At 40.4% G+C, this 21,810-nt stretch overlaps 1 pseudogene; it reads left to right on the forward strand.

The window, feature by feature from the left end:
* Nucleotides 1-20,838, forward strand: part of LOC131901579 (cytochrome P450 3A9-like) — a 30,274-nt pseudogene extending 9,436 nt beyond the window's left edge.
* The last annotated feature ends 972 nt before the right edge of the window (nt 20,839-21,810 follow it).

Genomic DNA, 21,810 nt, shown 5'->3' on the forward strand with positions numbered 1-21,810 from the left:
TTTGTGATTCCTTTAAGATTCCTTATAAGATTACCTTTCAAGGTAAGTAATAAAGTAATTGGCCCTTTCTTTATAACTAAAAAGTGCAGCTTACCAATAAAAGACCTGACTGAGAAGAATATCTTGCTTACCTACACAGTTAATCTACAGAAAGTTGCTTGGGTATGAATGTACAAGGGTTCTTGAAATAATTTGTTTTTCTCCTGTAATACGTAAGATGTTTAATCATGTTTGGGATATGGAAAGCAGGCTGTTATTTACTTGTATTCATTCACTTGAAAAACAGAATGTAACTACACTGTAATTTTTATATTGCCTGAAAGATTTTGCTGAGATATATAAGCTGTAGGGGAAAGAATAGAGATAGAGTCAGAGAGAGTTAAAATGGGCTGCAAGGAAAACATCAAGAATGAGAAAGTTAGAAGGAAAGCATCAAAAAAGAGAGAATTAGGAGGATAACTTCAAGAGAGTAAGGAGGAGAAGGAAAACATCAAGAGAAACAGAAGGGACATCCCTGGATAGAGATAAGAAAAGAGAATGTGGAACACAGAATGAAGAATAGAGAATAAGGGAGGAAACTATCAAGAGAGAGTGTAAGTGTCTTTTCCCCTAACCCCCTCAGATAGAAAAGTCTAGTATGTGCCCACTCTGTGGATTCCCTTTGAGCCATGTGCTCCTGGGGGCTTAACCCCCAGGCAGCAATACTTCTCTCTGTATCGTTCCAATTTTAGTATATGTGCTGCCGAAGCGAGCACGGCAGCAATACTTAAGAGAAAAAAGTTCTCTTACCTGATGAGCCATCCCCCTGGCAGAGTTGTCTGGTCTGAAAATATGATGTGCTCCTCCATTCCTTCAAATTTGTTTGATTTCTTTCACCAACATTTTTACAGCTTCCAGCATACAGTACATTTTTTTTGTTAGAATCATAATAAAGTATTTCATCTTCTTTTATTTGTTTATTTTACTGTTTTATTTTATGTGTATGGGTGTCTTGATTGCAATATGTGCATACTGAGTGTCTATGGAACTAGATGAGATCATCAAAATGCCTGGAACTAGTTAAAGATGATTACTAGTTGCCATGAGGATGACTGAATCAAATCCTGGTCCTCTGAAAGAGCAATTAATACTCTTAGCCACTGAGACATTTCTCTAGCCCCTAGTATTTCATTTCTTTGGGTCGGTTGTAAAAGTGGTTGTGTGTTTCATGTAGTCTTGCCTACTCTCACTTGCCTTAGAAATGTACCCGAATATTTGTTTACTTATCTTATATCTTACAAACGTGTTTGCGCTCACATTAAAAAAAAAAAGTTGAGCATGGCCACATGGGGACAGAGACAGGTGGATCCCAGGAACTCACAGCCAGCCAGCCTAGATGAAACAGTGAGCTTCAGATTCTGTGAGAGACCCTGTCTCAAGGAAATAAGGCAAAGTGACAGAGCAGGACACCCAACGTCCTCCTCTTATCTCTGCATGTACATGCATGGACACACACACACACACACACACACACACACACACACGTGTACATGCACACAATGAAAAACACTAAAAACAATGATTTTTCTCTAAATTTATTATGTTGAATTCAATTTTGATATCATAGGTAAACATTTTTCAGGGATAGACATCAAACACAAAATGTGTTCATTTTAAAATACAGAATGACAAAAATATCCATTTTTGTACAAAGCGTGTGTTTTCATAAGCATAAGGTTCAAGGAGGTAGTGCCAAGTCTGTCATGAGGTGGAAAGTATGATCAACTATACCTAAAGAAAATCAGTAAGAAAAAACTTACATAGAATTACATTATTTCTTCCAAATAATGCCTAGATTCTTTCAAATACTGTTATTGTCTTCTCAATAACACTTTGAAAAATTTTTTTTATCACTTTTTATTACCCCTTTATCAAGAAGCTCTTCCTATGAGTATGTGTAAATGAATAACTGGCCTGTCTTTACAAGGCCACCAGTTGCCATCAGTTCCTTCCTACTTGGTGCAGACTTGAAGGATGTACCAGGTCTTGTTGCTATCTAGTCCCCCTGAGGCAGTGGTTTCCCCTGTTATGTGGAACTTCTGTAGAAGAAGGACGCTAGATTATAAAGTTCTAAAGCCACATGTGTTGACTGGGTGTCACCTCAAACCTCCCAGGGGCTGAAGCATTTGAGGCAAATGTTCATTTGAACATGTTACATTAACTAACTATACAGTCACAAATGTTTTTAAATAAATGATAACTGTTTAATTTTTTTTAATTATTTTTATTTTTATTTTGCAATACAATTCAGTTCTACATATCAGCCACGGAATCCCTTGTTCTCCCCCCTCCCGCTCCCCTCACCTTCCCCCCAGCCCACCCCCCATTCCCACCTCCTCCAGGGCAAAGCCTTCCCTGCAGACTGAGATCAACCTGTAGACTCAGTCCAGGCAGGTCCAGTCCCCTCCTCCCAGGCCGAGCCAAGCGATCCTGCATAGGCCCCAGGTTTCAAACAGCCAACTCATGCAATGAGCACAGGACCTGGTCCCACTGCCTGGATGCCTCCCAAACAGATCAAGCCAATCAACTGTCTCACCCATTCAGAGGGCCTGATCAAGTTGGTGACCCCTCGGCCATTGGTTCATAGTTCATGTGTTTCCATTCGTCTGGCTATTTGTCCCTGTGCTTTATCCAACCTTGGTCTCAACAATTCTCGCTCATATAAACCCTCCTCATTCTCGATAATTGGACTCCCAGAGATCCACCCGGGGCCTAGCCGTGGATCTCTGCATCTAGATCCCTCAGTAGTTGGATGAGGTTTCTAGCACGACAATTAGGGTGTTTGGTCATCCCATCACCAGAGTAGGTCAGTTCGGGCTATATCTCGACCATTGCCAGCAGTCTGTTGTGGGGGTATCTTTGTGGATTTCTGTGGGCCTCTCTAGCACTTTGCTTCTTCCTATTCTCATGTGGTCTTCATTTACCATGGTCTCCTATTCCTTGTTCTCCCTCTCTGTTGTTGATCCAGTTGGGAACTCCCACTCCCCCAAGCTCTCTTTCCCTTGACCCTCGCCCTTCACTACCCCCACTCATGTCCAGGCTGTTCATGTAGATCTCACTCCATTTCTCTGTCATTGGGCGATCCCTGTGTCTTTCTTGGGGTCCTGTTTTCCAGGTAGCCTCCCTGGTGATATGAGTAGCAGTCCAGTCATCCTTGTTCCACATCTAGTATCCTTCTATGAGTGAGTACATACCATGTTTGTCTTTCTGAGTCTGGGTTACCTCACTCAGGATGATTTTTTCCAGATCCATACATTTATCTGCAAACCTCATGATGTCATTGTTTTTCTCTGCTGAGTAGTATTCCATTGTATATATGTACCACATTTTGTTTATCCATTCTTCAGTTGAAGGGCATCTAGGTTGTTTCCATGTTCTGGCTATTACAAACAATGCCGATATGAACATAGCTGAACAAGTGCTCTTGTGGTGTGGTTGAGCATTCCTTGGGTATATGCCCAAGAGTGGTATAGGTGGATCTTGGGGGAGATGGATTCCCAATTTTCTAAGAAAGCTCCATATTGATTTCCAGAGTGGTTGTACAAGCTTGTATTTCCACCAGCAGTGGAGGAGAGTTCCCCTAGCTTCACATCCTCTCCAGCATAAGGTGTCTTCAGTGTTTTTGATCTTAGCCATTCTGACAGGCATAAGGTGGTATCTCAGAGTTGTTTTGATTTGCATTTCCCTGATGATTAGGGATGTTGAGCAATTCCTTAAATGTCTTTCAGCCATTTGAGTTTCCTCTGTTGAGAATTCTCTGTTTAGTTCTATAGCCCATTTCTTAATTGGACTGTTGGGCATTTTGATGTCTACTTTCTTGAGTTCCTTATATATTCTGGATATCAGTCCTTTGTCAAATGTGGGGTTGGTGAAGATTCTGTAGAGTTCTCCAAACTTACGTATGACAATATCTCTTTTGCTTTGGATTCTAGGGTTTAGGTCCAGTGGGGTATTTGAAAAAAGCAATCACCTTATCTGAGAATGAAGAATGGAAGAGATTAAGAACATTGCTGTCTCCAACCTTCACCAGTGGAAAGCTCAAGGAGGTAATGAAGTAATAAGCTTTTCAATGGAAACATGAAAAGCAGATCCTGGGGGTAGGTAGATCACAGCCCTTTTCCAAGCAGTGTCCTCTGAGTTGAAACTTCCTAAGAATGTCCCTTCATGTAAATGGGACTTCTTGCTTTGTCCTTGGGAAAGCTGTGTCCACTGGGAACTGAGCCCCCTCAGATCACTATGGATGTCGTTTTGTTTTATGTATAGATGTTCCCCATCATTAACCAGTATACAGACTTGTTGGTGAGAAACATGAGGCATGGAGCAGAGAATGGGGATCCCATCATCATGAAAGAGTAAGTACTGGTACAATCGTTGGGGCCTGGGTTGTTGTGTCAACTACTTTTCTGTTGCTGTGACAAAATACTCCAACAAAAGCAAAAGAGAAAGGCTTCATTCCAGCTTACAGTTCTGTGGGGCTACATGTCCATCATGGCAGGAAGACATGGTGGCAGGAGCAGGAGGCTAGCTGATGACACTGCATATAACACTCAAAAAACAGGAAGCCCAGCCTATATAGACACAAGATCTGGCTGTAGCAACCTACTTCCTCTAGTGAGGCTCCACCTCCTAAAGTTCAGAGCCTTCCAAAACAGTACCATGGGCTCAGAACCAAGTGTTCAAACACATGAGCCAATGGGGGGCATTTCATATTCAAATCACAATAGTTGTTAGTAGACATTGTAACTGCCTACTGGAATGCTGAAGTCCCCACTGTTAAGTCACCTCAGGAACCAGACAGGAGTGAGCTGTCGGCGTTACAACTGATTACAACAGCTCAGTCTTCTGCTGAGGTTGAGACCAGTGGAAACTGGAGACCTCTCTGTAGCAAGCCTTATGACTGTAATAGGCCATTCAAGAAAAAGAGCATATCCCAGGAGAAGGTAGGATGGCTATAGATGAAAGGATATCACTTCTGTATATGGAAGCCATGGTTAATCTCTCTAATAATTGTTATTTGGGAAATTCTAGAAAACAAAATAGATAGTTTAGAAAAAACAAATATTTACATTTGTTAGTGTAGAGTCCATGGAAAATAGACAGCAGAGAAAGCACTCAGCTCATATTAGGACACTGTGTGTATACCAGGGAAGTTAAAATGTAGAACTTAGAGCAATTTATATCTCATCATGGGCTTATGAAGAATATCAGTGAAGCAGTAAATCTTCCCTAGGATCAGTGAGATTGCTCAGGGTGTAAAGGAGCTTGCCACTAAGTCTGAGGACCTGCGTTTCATCCCCAAGACCCACATACAGGAAGGAAAGAACTGACTTCTCCAAGTTGTCCTCTAGATGGATGCCATGGTACAAGTGTACCCACATAAATACACACACATGCATACACACACACCCAACAGGAGCAGGTGCATATACATGCAAGTTGCACCCAGGGTCAATAGATGAATATGTAACCAACCTGCTACTTCCTTTTTATCCCATTTATAAAAAGTTCAGTACCTGTAAGGCTGTAGGTATTGCGATCATTTTCTTGGATAAACTCAGGCTTTCTGAGTTATTCAAGAAACACTAATGTAACAATATTCAACCCTCCTGGTAAATGAGGAACATGTGGGCACATAAGTAGAGGTTTCTCTCTAGTGTCTGGGGAGAGAATTTTTGTGTTTTACCAGGAATATTGTTGATTTTCACAACTTACACCAATACTTCTGCCTTTGAAGCAATGTCAGCTCCCCAGGGCTGGGGAAGAGCAGATCTATTGGTACCTTGAGCATGGGATGTGCTCCAGGGAATTAGTAACAGTTGTTATGTGTTGTACGGAAGATGAATTGGCTTTGGGCACAAATACCAGTGGTGCAGAAATACCTGATACAATGTTCTCAAGACAAAAAGACAGCCTACAGAATGGGAAAGGGCCTTCACCAACCCCACATCTGACAGAGGACTGATCTCCAAAGTATATAAAGAATGCAAGAAACTAGACATCAAAATACTGAACAATCCAATTTTAAAAAATGGGCTAAAGAGCTAAACAGAGAATTCTCAAAAGAAGAATCACAAATGGCTGAAAGACATTTAAAGAAATGCTCAACATCCTTAATCATCAGAGAAATGCAAATCAAAATGACTCTGAGATACCGCCTTACACCAGCCAGAATGGCTATGATCAAAAACACTAATGACAGTCTATGTTGGAGAGGATGCGGAGCAAAGGAAACACTCCTCCACCGTTGGTGGGAATGCAAACTTGTACAACCACTGTGGAAATCAGTATGGAGATTTCTCAGAAAATTGGGAATTGATCTACCTCAAGATCCAGCCGTACCACTCTTGGGCATATACCCAAGGAATGCTCAATCATACCACAAAGATACATGCTCAACTATGTTCATAGCAGCACTATTCATAATAGCCAGAACCTGGAAACAACCTTGATGCCCGTCAAATGTTCTCTTTCTTAGTCCTCTAGGCATAGAGAAGCATTCCACATTGTCTTAGTGAGGCATGGTACTTCCACATTCATTATCTCCCACACTCTACCCACACCTTTGCAATTTGTCTTGTTATAGGTCTCTTTCTTTCTATGACTCCATTTCTTCTGATATCTATTCTAATCTCATATCAATTTCTGTGATAAAATGCCCTGAAAAGAAAACAAGTTAGAGAGGGAAAGGGTTCATAATATCTCACAGTTCCAGGTTTCAGTCAATGTCGTTGCAGGGAAAACAAGGAAGGGATTTGAAGCTCCTAGTCACATCCCCAGTCAAGAACAAAGAGAAATACATTCACATTTGTGCTTAACCTTTTCTACCCTTATGCAGTCAAGGTCTCAACACCTGGGAAAGATGCTGCCCAAAGGGGACTGGCTCTTTCTACACTCATTAGAGCAATCCAGGCAATACCTCACAGACTCCCTCAAAGGCCAACTTGATGCAGACAACCACTCACTGAGAATCTCTTCCCAGATAATTGTAGATTGTGTCAAGTTGACAACTAAAACTAACCCTCACCATATCCATGTCACAATCTAGCACAAAAATAGTGTTAACACTGTCATCTAATAAACTTCTCACCAAAAAGCCTGAGGGAGGCCTAGATTCACCAGAGCAGGGTTTCTGGCAGTGTCTGCCTTGCCTTGGCTTGTGAATTTACTCCCATTTCATGCATTACATATGTTAGAAGGAATAAGAAGAGGCATAGACATTGATTTCCATGTGTCTCTCTATTCAGCATCTTTGGGGCCTACAGTATGGATGTGATCACTGGCACATCATTCGGAGTAAACATCGATTCCCTCAACAACCCACAAAATCCCTTTGTACAAAAAGTGAAGAAGCTCTTAAAACTTAATTTCTTCGATCCATTGTTCCTCTCAGTGAGTACGTGAACTAACATTTCATTATTTCTGTTTTCTTCCGTGTTTATTGATTGATAGTTTCACACATTTTATAATGGATTTCAGTCATTTTCATTCCTTCATTCCTCTCTCTCCTCCTCTCCCTCCCCAACTGGTACCCTTCTTAGAGTTTTGTGAACTTCATTTCACATACGTTGTACATGGTCCACTAAAATAGGCCAATTCATAGCTTTCAGTGTATCTAAAGATATCCATGGTCATCACTATTGTCAGTTATGGAATCTTTTTGGCAATTCAGAAACCCTACATTTAGCCATCAGGTCTCTGCCTTCCTCAGGTGTAAGCAACACTTCCTATAAACGGAATTGTATCATTTATCACCTTGTGTGTCTAGTTTCCTCTATGTTTTCAAAAGTTCCTGTATCTTGAAGGATGTTTCAGTATGCCCTTTCTTTTAGTGGCTGAATTTGTCATTAAAGGACACTTGAAATTTTTTCAAACTTATGGCTGTTATTAATAGTGTTGCTCTGAATATTCTTATGCAACGGTTTTCATTTCTTTTAGACATATACTCAAATGGAAATGGTGAGTTGTACAGTAATGTTTAATGTAATATATTTACTCAGGCTGGAGAGATGGCTCGGTGGTTAAGAGCACTTGCTGCTCTTCCAGAGGACCCAAGTTTTTAGTCCCTGGCGTTCATGTCAGATGAATCACAATCATCTGTAATTCACACAAGGGCACCTGAACTCACATGCACAAACCCACATACGGATATACACACCTACATGTAATTACAAAATAATAATAAATAAATAAATAAATAAATAAATAAATAAATAAATAAAGCCAAGTGTTTTGGGCAGGGGTAGTACAAGCCTTTAATCCTAGCACTTGGGAAACAGATGCAGATGATCACTGTGAGTTCGAGGCCAGCCTGGTCTACAGAGTGAGTTTCAGGACAGCCAAGGCTACACAGAGAAACTCTGTCTTGAAAAACCAAAAATAAATAAATAAACAAATAAATAAATAATAAATAATAATTTGAAATATATAATACAATCCTTTAATTCTGGAAATTCCTTTAATCACAATACAGTGCTGGTTTTTCTTTTTTTCTTTTTCCTTTATTAAGAAATTTTTTTATTGATTTTACATACCAACCACAGATTCCCCTCCCATTCCTCTTCCCACTGCCCCCTCAGTTTCTCCCCGCCCCCAACACACTCTCCATCCCCTTCTCTGAAAAAGTAAGCCCTCCCATGGGGTGTCAGCAAAGCCTGATACATTCAGTTGAGGTAGGTCCAAGCCCCTCCCTGCTGCATCAAGGCTGTACAAGGTGTCCCACCATAGGGAATGGGCTCCAAAAAGCCGGCTCACGCACCAGAAATAAATCTTTCTCAGAATGTTTTGCATCTATAAAGCCATTTTGCTTATTTTCATTTGTATTGATATGGCTGTATTACACAGCAGCACATACCTGGGGGGAATTCTACTTGATTACAGTAACATAAATCTTCTTGAATTATAATAGTCACTTGGTTTGGTGCATTATTATTTTGGTGAGAATTTTGCAACCATATTTACAAGCAATATTAGTTTGATGTCAGTTTGGTTATGGGATTAGGGCACTGTGACCCTGTAGAGAATTTTGGAGATGTTTTACCTCTCTTCTGTATTTTGGAAATGTTTGGGGGAAACTGGCATTGAATCTTCTGTGAAGAGTTGGGAGAATTCACCGCTGAAATCTTCTGGTCTTAGGCTTTTCTTGTGGACAGCATTCTATCACTAATTCTATTACATCACAGGTCTATCATGTATGATGTGCAAATATTTTTGAGTCAGTTTCTATAGTTTGTGTATTTCTAGGAATTTGTACATTCTAGCTTAATTATGCGATTGTTATCTTCCAGTTATTAATAGAATGCCTTAATATGCCCTTGTGTTTTCAATAACAATATGATTCCCTTAAAACATTCACTATGCACACTAGTAATCTGAGTCATCACTCTATTTCTAGAACAATCCCAGCTAACATTTAACTATTGCTGAAGATACTTTTGAAGAAGCATCTTTCGCTTTCACTGTTTCCTCTATGTTATTTTTTATTTTATTAGTTTCTACTCACTGATTTCCTCTATGTTTTTTTTTATTTTATTATCTTCCACTTTGGTCTGTAATATCCGTCCCCTCTCTGCCTGAGGTGTGTTTGCTCTTCTCTCTTAATGGCACTTCTCCTACAGTGTTGCCATTTAAGATCAATTTTTTTTCTCAACACTCAAATTTTCTTCTGGATGTTGCTTTGTCTCCGTAAGGATTTTCTTTATTGGGGGTAATATTATTAGTGTTGCTGTTGTTATTATTTGTGTGTATGTGTAAGTGGAGGCACACTTGTGAACATCAGAGGGCAAGATGTGGGAGTCAGGTATCCCCTTCTACCGTGGGCTCCAGGGACCAAACTCAGTCAGTTTCCACAGTAAATGATTTCACCTGCGGAGTCGACTCACCAGCCCCTACTAGTTGTTTCTATCATGTCTTTTTTCTCTTTCCATTTCAACACAAATTGGAATTGCCCCATAGTTCTTGAGCTTTGGGTTATGGAGGAGTGTGGTGATGAATAATTTACATATTACCTCCCCAACTTTTCTTCTATTGTCAGTTCCTGACTTCATTCCCTGACGGGTAAAGAACACAGACTGTGATATTTCTAACCTGAAAACTCATTCTGTGTGTGTGTGTGTGTGTGTGTGTGTGTGTGTGTGTGTGTGTGTCTATGTCTGTCTGTCTTTATCTGCCTGCCTGTCTGTCCATCTGTGTCTGCATGTGCACACACACACTCTCTCTCTCTCTTACATATATGCAGATTAGACCCCCCCCCCCAAAAAAAAGCTTTGATGTCGTTCCTTATATTCCTTCCACCTTGCTTGAGACAGGTACTCACTGGCTTGGAACTTCATTCAGTAGGCTGGGCTAACTGGCTATTGAGCTTCCAGAAATTCATTGTCTCCACCTCTCATGCTGCCATTGCTGAGGTACTGCACTTGGCTTTTAACATGATTTCTGCACAGATCCTCACATCTGCAAGGCAAGCCTTTTACCCACTGAGTCATCTCTCCGGCATGATTAACTGCAGCACAGGACTGAAGTCTGATCTATCCAAAAAGACCTTAGTTCAACATGTCAAGGGTGAGAGGTCAAGGAATTTAACCCTGAAACCATGCAGCAGGCACCATTGATATCACCTCTACGTCAGTGGCCATACATTGACATGCCCTTTCCCAGCCAGTGGCCTGGAACCTGGGCAAGAGGGAGAGTCTTGCTTGAGATCCTGATAACTTTCACTGTTCTGCATGTCAGGATAAATGTAATCATTCAGGATAAAATTTGTATTTTCACCACGGTTGCTCTTTTCTCCCCTCTAGTACTCTTTCCATTCCTTATCCCAGTATTTGATGCACTCAACATGAGCTTGTTTACAAATGATGTCATGAGCTTTTTTAAAACTTCTGTGAAACAAATGAAAGAGAATCGCATGCAGGATAAAGAAAAGGTAATAGCTGGTCACACGAGGTCGTTCATTTATTGATAAAATGTTAAGATGTTTGTTTGTGCATTTATGTTCCATATAATTAGACTATGTTAAGAACAGGAAAATTTTTATATTTTTGAAGAAAATGAAGCGTTGGGAATACAGATACAAAATAAGCCAAGTAGAAAGCATTTAAAATCAAACAATACATATTATGATTGATCTGCCAATAAAACAATATTTTTAACATGAAAAATTCACATGCTAGAAAAAAATTTCTTGCATTTTAGAGGATGTAAATTAGTTAGGGGGATTATGGAAAATTTTATGGGTAAAATTTAAAAAAATTAAAGTTTGTAATTTCCTCGGCGCTGAGGCTAAAACTCAAGACCATATGCATGGTTGGCAAACACATCGTCCTTGAACAATGGTCCAAGTTTTCCTGGGTATCCAGCTCAACCCTATACTACAGTTACATATTATGAACAGAGTTTGTGACTTTGGTGTTGGGTCAGGAGATGCCAGTGGAGCAATCATTATTAATGGCTCATTTCTTCAAGTATTAAGGTCTTCTGCGATCTTAGATCTTTTAGATTCTAAAAAGGTGATATCATTTGTGCCTGCTGCATGGTTTCAGGGTTAAGATTACCAGGGGTAAAAGATGAGCAAAAATCTAAAAAGTAGAACTCCCATATGATCCAGTCATCTTCCTGCTAGTCATATAATGACATAAGCTTATATGGGAGACATATGTACTCCCATGATTATTGAAGCCATTTTAAAAGTTCCAAAAGCTATTATAGGAATGGAATTTGAAAGTTCTATCATGAATGAATAATAAACATCTGAAAATATGTTTAACTTGATTGGAACAGCATGCACTACATATATGTATATGTGTATAATTTTCATTTTTTAAGTATGCTTTAACATAAATTTTTAGAATAATGAGATGAGAGGGTTGAAGAAACAGATCAGCAGTTAAAAGTTGGCCCACTCCATTGTAAGTTATCTGGTGCCATTCAGTCTGCTTTATTTTTACTTTTTAATTTTTGGAAACACAGTGTAACTATGTAGTCTGGCCTCTAGCTCTCAGTCATCCTGACTCAAAAGCTAGAAATACAAGTATGTGTCAACCTGCCTGGCTGGCCTCAACTAAATTTGAACTGCTTGTGGCTTGAAGTGGGCACTGAGCTTATCCAGGCATCCAGGCTTTGTTACATTCAGCCTGGATTCCAGAATATGGAAGTCCATAGGTCATAGAGGTAGGACTGGGCAATCCCCCAGATGTCACTGAGAATCATAGCATTCTAGCTTATCAGAATATTTCATGATGCTCACCTCAAAACTACTGACAAGATTTGGAAATGGCACGAGTTTCATCATAAGGACACATTTCAGGATTAAGATTGGAGGACGTAGATTGAAGTACAAAACTTCTTCCTGTGTGAGCACACATGTAAAGAGAAGGAGATGATCAGAACTGTTCAGGGCCCAAAGAACTCAGGAGCAAGGACAGCAAAGACCAGGGCTACTGGACACATACCCAATGTTCGCTCAAGAAAGAATTCTGCTCTTCAAAGCTGGTATGTGGACATACATGTTTACTTCTAGCTCTGGCACCCTAGTGAGATTTCTGGGCTTAAATAAATATTATTCTCAGAAGCATGGCTATTTATGCACTTGTAACTCTCTCTGACCACACAACTGACTTTGCACCTTCCAAAACTACTTTCTTTCAGCAAAGATTGGATTTTCTTCAGCTGATGATCAACTCCCAGAATTCCAAAGACAAAGAGTCTCATCAAGGTAAGCAAAGATGAGTCCTATCTACTGATGTGGAACCACGAAGACAGATATTTGTTCTGGAAATATGCAAGGGGCTTCTCAGGCAGATGAAGATGTCTGCAGATTACAGAATAACATATTTGTGGATGTTGTATATTCAGCCAGAGGAACTTGCTAGAAGCACAGGATTATTACTGTGTTCAAAGCCTGAAGGGCAGCCATAAGCATGCAATTCAGGACTGGAGGTCATCAATGGTCTCTGGATCTTCTGCCACAGAATAGATACCATCTGGGCCTCATCTAGACCCAGAGTCAAAAACTCTGCTTGGACATTTGTATCTAGACATCCAGTGAGAGGAACAGCCCCACAGTGGTGATGGTCACTGGAAACCTGGGATGAATGCTTGTCCAGCTCTTGATTTATAGCCAAGCTTTGATTTCCTGTGTAGTTGATATGGAAAATGTAGAGAAAGCCTTGGAACTAAACACATACCCCACTACTCTTACTAGCTTTTCATTATCCCGTCATGGGTGGCTTTTGAGGAAGCCATCGCTGTGACGGTTGAAGAATGATGGCTTCCTAGTGCCATCCTGCCCTGTGCAACCAGGAGTCCCATGGTAGGGAGAGACTGCTGTCATTTTATTTCATTCCTTTTCTTTTTTTCCCTTTCTTCCCACATTCCTTCCTTTGTTTCTTCTTTCCTTATTCCCTTCCTTCTCTTATCCTCCAACTTCTCCTACAGCTCTCTCTCTCCAACATAATCATACATCAATCCTGTTCCCTTACCATCATAATTTTTATTGACACACAGATTCAACATTTGTCCAGTGTAGAAGCCCTTTCATATGAACTCTTGATTCCTTTCTTAAGCTAACCAAGTGTTTATTACAATTAAACAGCTTTGTATTTCTGCTTGATGACCCCAACAGAGAGCAGAGTTATGAAGCTTTTGCAGCCATGCTCTACTTTCACACACTGGTTATTTTCTTGTTGCTGTGAGAAAATACCTGACAGCCAGAAATTTAATTTTTCCTAAGGGAGAATGCTATTCTCTATTTTATTTCTAAAGATAGACTTCTTGGGGCTGGCTAGACGGCTCCGTGGTTAAGAACGCTTACTACACAGGCACAAGAACTTGAGTTTGAATCCCCAGCAACCACATAAAAAGGCAGGTGTTGCTGGACATGTGTCCCCATGCATTTAAAGGTAGAGACAGGGGGAAACTTAAAATTCTCTGCCTAACCAGTACAGCTGAAAAGGCAAGCTTCCTGGTCACTAAAAGGTCCTGTCACAAGGAAATAACATGGAAAGTGACAGAGGAAAACATCCACAAAATTGCAGTGGCTTGGACATGCTTTCTCTCCTGATTGCACAGCTATGGTGCTGATGAGAATGTTGGGATGAGGAGCAGATGGGTAAGAGGAATGTATACCTTAGGGAAACTGGATTAAAAGTGACTTTTCCATTTTACCCCCTTGTCAGGAAATAAAAACCCGATATGATCCTGAATTGTTATTCATGTTCTCTGTAGAGATTTGTGATTTTTCTTTGGGTTGTTCCTCATCTAAACCATGGTTTATACTCATCTCCTTCACCTAAAATGTATGCCCTGGACTTATGAGATGGGTCAGCAGGTAAAGGCACTTGCTGCCAAGCCCAAAGACCTGAGTTCAAACCTCAAGACCCAAATGGTAGAAAAAGAGAACTCACTCTTGCAAGTTTCTCCTCTGACTTCTAAACACATCCTTTGGCCTGCTGGAGTCTACATGCACATCAATCAATCAATCAATCAATCAATCAATTTAAAAAATAAATGAAATGAAATGTATTTCCTTTCCTTTCAGGTTTATCTGATCTGGAGATTGTGGCCCAATCCGTTTTCTTTATTTTTGCTGGCTATGAGACCACTAGCAGTACTCTTTGCTTTGCTATGTATTTGCTTGCCACTCACCCTGATGTCCAGAAGAAACTTCAAGATAAAATTGATGTTGCTCTACCCAATAAGGTGAGGATATGGGACCTGGAGAGGACAGTGGAGAGAAGTATTGGCAAGTATGGCTCCTTATCACATTAGGTGAGAATCTTTGCATGGGGCCATAAACATTGACTCTTCTACCAGCTTTATTTAAGAAAGATATGAAAAGATAAATCAATGGGAAATAGGTATCAGGTACTACTTTTAGGATTAATACATTTTTGTAGATAGATGTTGGTACAGATTTATCCATCATCTGTCACCAAAAAATACCAAGAAACAACCACAAAAAAAGCAGTGGATGAAAGTGTGAGCTTTGGTGAGTCAAGTGTCTTGGTAGTCAGCTCTGCTGATGTTGTGGGGTGTGTTGTTGCCTGCTGTTGGCTGGGTGTGACTGGCTTTGGCTGGACTGGGCTAAGCAGATGGATTTAGCTCTGCCCCACACATCTCTATCTGCTCAAAGGTGGCCTGAGTCAAGCTCTTAACCCTACATTATAGTCTGTCTAAAAGTCCCATAAAGTAATAATCACATATTTCTCACATTGGGCTTTACATCTCTGCCCAAACTGGAAGACTGTGAAGTGTAAGGTTACCTGGTCTGTGGGGCAGTTTGTTTGGCTTATCATTCTCTTCAGAGCTCACAGGCAAGCCCTGAAAGAACAACCAGCAAACTGGACCAGCAACAGAGAATGGAGCTGAGGGACGGATCCTGTTCTCATTGTGATTTTTACCAGGATTGGAACTGAGCATTTTGATGGCAATGACTGTATCTGTCTTTTGTCATCTGTAGTACAGAAAAGACTATTAATACCTCCTCAGATCACTTAAATCTTTTTGCTGTACAGCCATGCTGCATGTTTTTATTTAATTTTAAACTATTTTAATTGAAATAGAATTTCATCACTTTCCTCCTGCCCTTTCCTCCCTCCAGCCCATGCCTCAAACCTCTCCCATCCTCCCACTCTCAAGTCGATAACACTTTTTTGATTATTATTGTTATACAAATATATACATATGTTTGTATATATGTACACACACATATATGCATATATGTGTGTATACACATGTGTATATATGCGTGTATACATATACACACACAACCTGCTGAGTCCATTTTTTTTTTGTTGTGTGTATATGGTTTCAAGGCTAACCACTCTGCACTGGACAACCAATAAGTGGGCTCATCCCTGAGAGAGGCTAATTGTCCCTCCTCCAAGAGTCATTAGTTGCCTGAAGTTCTTTGTTTAGGAGTGGGACCATGTGAAATTATCTCCTTCCACATTAACATATCCACTGATATTGCCACTGTTCTGGTCTTCTCTATGCACCCATTTCTAAGAGAGATTGTTTCACAGCAGACTTCCTCTTACAATCTTTCCACCTCCCTCCTCTTCTCCATGTTCCCTGAGCTGTAAAAGCAGGAGTTGTAATGTAGACATATCTGTTGGTGCATGATCCATTGATCTCTGTATTGTGTCCAGTTGAGGTTTCCTGTGATGATATCCATTTGATGTAAAGAGGAGCTTCTTTGATGAGCAATAGTAGCTATCAAAGATTATCTGATCTAATGTTTCTAAATCTTTTACATAATCGAAAGAATGACCATGCAAGATATTTATAACTAAATAAAAATAGGGATTTGCTTAAAGGCTGTAAAGATGGTTCATCAGTTAAGGGCTGTGACTGCTCTTTCAGAGGACCTGAGTTCAGTTCCTAACACCCACACCAGGAGGCTCACAACCATGCGTAGCTACAGTTCTAGGGGCTCTGGTATCCTCTTCTGGCCCCTAGAGCACATGAACTCACATGCACAAACCTCTACAGAGGTACATGCACATAAATAAAAATAAAGTTTTTTAAAATAGAGATTTGCTATCATCTGTATTTTGTAGAATTTCATGCATATGTGTGAAAGGTAACACTAACTGTGGCATATTGTTATTGAATGTAACTGTCATAATCTATTAGTTATGGTTCCTGACATAAGAAATAAAAAAAAGTAGTACATGGTAATGCTGAGGATTCAAGGCCCTTGGTTTGGCATTATCCTAAAGGATTACTTCTCAATGGGCTATCGAACAGGTTGAGAAATGTGAGATATTAAAATGCTTTGTAGCCGAGTGGTGGTGGTGCATGCCTTTAATCCCAGCAACACTCAGGAAGCAGAGCATGGGGGAATCTCCGTGAGTTTAAAGCCAGCCTTGTCTACAGAGAGAGTTCCAGGACAGCCAGGGCTGTTACACAGAGAAACCCTATGTCAAAAAAAAATGCTAAGGTTCTTTATCAAATAGGAGTTATTCTGTGGAGTTCCAAACACCTCAGTAGTACTCTGTAGATGAAAATTAATTCAAAATATTAATTTATGAATCTCTCTCCCTTTCCCTCATCACCTCCACCTCACTCTCCCTTCCCCTTCCTCAGGCAACTGTCACCTATGATGCCCTAGTAGAGATGGAGTATCTGGACATGGTGGTGAATGAAACTCTCAGATTATATCCAGTTGGTGGAAGACTCGAGAGAGTTTGTAAGAAAGATGTTGAAATCAATGGGATGCTCATTCCCAAAGGTACTGTGGTGGTTGTACCAACCTTTGCTCTTCACAGAGACCCAAAGTGCTGGCCAGAGCCTGAGGAGTTCCGCCCTGAAAGGTACAGAGATATGGGAAAGAGAAACTACCCAGAACTGGACTAGTCCAAGCATGGTGTGTTTCTTGGTATTGAAGACATATTTGTAGTAACAACAGTCATCTGTGTGTCTCTCTCTGCCTGCCTGCCTGCCTGCCTATCTGTGTGTCTGTGTAAATTTTTAGGAAAGTATAACATCTGCCATAATTTCCTCAGCACTATCTTATTTTATGAATTATGCTTTTCATTCACCTCAGGCTTTCCTTGCCATTCCCATTCACTGTCCCCATCATCTTTAGAGAGCATCTACATCTCCCATTTGACTAGACTTTGCCTCCTGGATCTTCTATTATGACTGTAATGGTGTCACTATGGGCCTGGAGGCCCTCCTCCATTAAGCTTAGAGCATCCCTGCTGAAGATAGAGGAGCCCGTGGGTCCTCACTGTCCTGTCTCTAGCTGTCATCCTAGACAACTCCCTTATACTAATGACTCTTCAAGGCCAAGTCACCTTCTTGTCTAGAAGCCTGAGACATCCTTCTTTGGAGATGCCTCAAGCAGATTCTTCTGGAAATTTTGAAACCACAGCCAGACTTCACTTAAATTTTAAGTCTAAAAATACTATTTTCTTGATCTCCTGTTGGTAACCAAAACAGAGAATGGAGGTCTTAGCAATGAGGCTAGCCAGTCAGAGGAGCTATGATCCAGATATGTACTGACCCCTAACTGTGGACTTTCTGCTGTCAGAATATATGCCTTAGCGGCTGTGGCATGCCTGTTGCCACCATATTTACTGAGGGAGTCAATCGAGGTTGGTCCATTCCATATGACTTCTGTGTTCCCTCCAGCCTCAGCAATTCCATCTGTAGTGTTATGATTATAGGAGCACAAACCACTGATTTTTATTTATGTTGAATTTTTTAATAGTGAAACACATGCCTATTTGTATAAAGACTACTCTAAAAACTGATAAAATCCAAATATTAATATATGTCCACTAGAGAGAATGTTTGACAAGTGCCCAAGAATAATATATAAAGATTATATACAGAGTAATATATAAAAATTATATACTTAGCACTCTAAATGGATCTCTGTGTGTCTATCAACCATTCACCCATGTCAGCTGCTCCACACATGTCTTCAAAAACTCTCTCTCTCAACTGTCATGTGGTGTGTGTGTGTGTATGTGTGTGTGTGTGTGTGTGTGTGTATTATGTATATATAACATACAACTCATAAATACTTCAGAATTTTCTTCAAAATATAAATTATGGTTTGAAATACATAACCACATTACAATTATCACCCACCTTAAAATCACTATTCTTCTCAAATATTTAAATGATATCAAATTTAAATAAAATGTGACTACTCTTCTGGAATTTTATACCCAAGGAAACATATAAAGAAAAACTTTGATGATATGACACTGGAGTGATTTTGGGTATTTTGTAAGATATCGACTTAAATACTCAACAAGGAAGGAAAGGAAGTAGGAAGAGGAAAAGAAGAGATGGAAGGGAGGGAGGGAGTGATGGATGGAGGAGAATAAAGAGAAACAAACAAAAGAAAGGAGATGTAGGGAGGTAGAGAGAAAGAGGGAGGAAGAAATGGAGGAGGAAAGGAATGAAGGGAGGGAGGGTGAGGGGAAGGACATTAGCAAAAAGAAAAGAAACACAAGGAAGGTGGTCAAAAACAGAAGAATTGAGAGGAGTGGAGAGAACTATAGAGTGCAAATGGAAAACAAACAACTTTCAATAGTGGCAGGTGTGTTATCCTCGGAGCCCAAAGAACACGTGACCAGAAGTGTTAGTAGAGGCAAGAACATGCTTTCGTTCTACTGGTCTCATTTCTTTTGTGTCAGAATATGCGCACATCACTGGGCCAAATGCACCCCTCTTGTTTCAAGATAAATTTTCTTAAACTGGGTGTGGTGACGCACACCTTCAATCCCAGCACTCAGGAGGCAGAGGCAGGTGGATCTCTGTGAGTTTGAGGCCAGCCTGGGCTACATAGTTTCAGACTAGCCACATAGTGAGACCTTATCTCAAAAATTAAATAATAAATAAATGTTCTTTTGAACAGCATTGACATCATCTCAACGTGACTTAAAGCTTCTCCATGGTAAAGACAAAGGGAGAGGCCTGTAGCCTACAATTTCTACAGTATATCACTCACTCCAATGCCTAAGAAACATCATGGAAGACAAGGAGGACAGATTGTGGTGGCTAGAGGGTGGGGAGGTGTGCTATAGAATTAAACACACAGCATCCATGACTTCCTATAAAAGACTTGCACATGTGCACACATGCAAGCATACACACACACACACACACACACACACACACACACACACACACACACAAAGAGGCAGGAAAGTAGGAGGGGACTAGTTGGGAAGAATGGAATGAAAGAAGTGGGATCACAGTGTATTGTATACAACTAAGAAGCTGTCAAAAATAACCTTTAAAAGCCCCAGCAGAATTTTGACAAGCAGCCCAGGCAAGCACCCTGCCTACTATTGCTTGTGGTTATCTAAGAAATATCAAACAGGAACTGTTGTGGGGTTTTATGATTTGTTAACTTGTCTTCATCTACTCCTATGGGACCAGGTTCAGCAAGAAGAACCAGGACAGAATCAATCCTTACACATACCAGCCCTTTGGGAGTGGACCCAGGAACTGCATTGGCATGAGGTTTGCGCTCCTGAATGTGAAAGTCGCTCTTGTCAGAGTCCTGCAGAATTTCTCCTTCCAACCTTGTGAGCAAACTCAGGTCAGTGTGCTTCCTCACTAAGTTACATACAGCTTGGTTTTTTTTTTTTTAATTTGGGCCATTTATATGCAGAGAAGTATATGCTTGCTCACTTTTTAATTTACTCCATGAGCCAAGTAATTTCTTTTGTGATAACTGTTGAGGTTTACAGCCTCCACTTTGGGACACTGTATCTTTTGCTTTAAATATAAATATATTTATATTTTTTCTCTATATATAGACTATATATATGTATGTATATGTATATATTCTAAATGCAGAGGCTGAAGAGTGGTTCATTCACAAGAATGCCTGCATTATAAGCATGAAGACCAGAGTTTTATCCCCAGACCCCAAGTATTTAAAATCTTGGTTCCTATGGAATAACAACTGGGGAAAAGGTCATTTTCATGTGCACATAAAGCAAATTTGTCCTTGATGAATCTCTTCCTTGCTTCTGTGCTTGGTGATGCTTCGTTGCTTGGCTCTCACTGTGTTTGTGTAACTGTTGCAGATCCCTTTAAAACTGAAAAAGAAAGGATTTTTTCAGCCAGAAAAACCCATCATTCTAAGGGCTGTATCAAGAGATGAAACCATAAGTGGAGCATGATATGAAGCACATTAGGAGTCTGTGTCCCGTGATGCCAGAAGCCAATTGATTTGGTGAAGAAAATGTAGAAATCAAGATGGCATTGATTGTCTTCATGTATGGGGGTCTCTGTGAAATCATCAAAATGCTCTTTCTCCTCTATCCACCAAAGTTCAAAAATCATTTCCCAAAATAGACAAAAGCAAGAGTATTTATGTGTGTATGTGTGTGTTTTTGTTTGTTTCACTTTTGGGTTGGGTTGGCGAGTTGGTTGTTTTTAAAACAGTGCCACATATACCCACATATACCCCAGGCTGGCCTCAAGCTCACTAGATGGCAGTGGATATCCTGGAATCCCTGATACTGCCTTCCAAGTGCTGAGTTTATCATCCTTCACTAGCATGCCCCGCTAAGCTGTTACCTCACAGAAGAACTGGACGGTTGTATTCGTGAGATAACCATCCTGCTCTTATTTGGATATTTTTGCACAGTTGGGATGTATGGGACGAGGACAAGGCTGTGTGGACAAAGCACTCACTGTGCAAACTTAAGAGCCAGAATTCAGAGCCCCAAAATGAAATTAGAAGATGAGCAGGCATGATGGCCACCCATAATCCCAACACTAGAGAGGCATGGACAGGGAATCCCCTGGGCAAACTGACTGGCTAGACCGTTCATTTGGTGATCTCTATGCCTCACTAAAGTGCAGAGGGACTGAGGGAGACTTTGTCAACTTTGAACTTCCACAAGCACCCTGAACACATGTGTACATGCTCTTACCAACATGTGTGTCACCACACATGCATTGGTGCACACAACATGCATGCATACAGAGGTAAAAAAAAAATATTTAAAAGATTGTAACTTCTGGGATTTGGATGTAACATGCAGATTGTTCAGAGTAATGCTTCCCCTGCCATACTGAAGGCAATTCACTCAGCCAGTGGAAGTCAATGCTTCCCATGGGTCACATAGCACAGAAGGTATCAATTTAAATGAGAAGCAATAGCATGCTGATTGCAATGCTTATGTCACCAGATGCAAGGATCAGAAGGATCTAAGGGAGAGCACTGGGTACTGGCCTAACCAACTCCATTTTGTCCAGTTTGTGCCTTTTAACTTTTTCCTTCTGAGTTAC

The sequence above is a fragment of the Peromyscus eremicus genome, unplaced genomic scaffold (assembly GCF_949786415.1).
Source record: "Peromyscus eremicus unplaced genomic scaffold, PerEre_H2_v1 PerEre#2#unplaced_113, whole genome shotgun sequence".
Lineage (NCBI taxonomy): Eukaryota > Metazoa > Chordata > Mammalia > Rodentia > Cricetidae > Peromyscus > Peromyscus eremicus.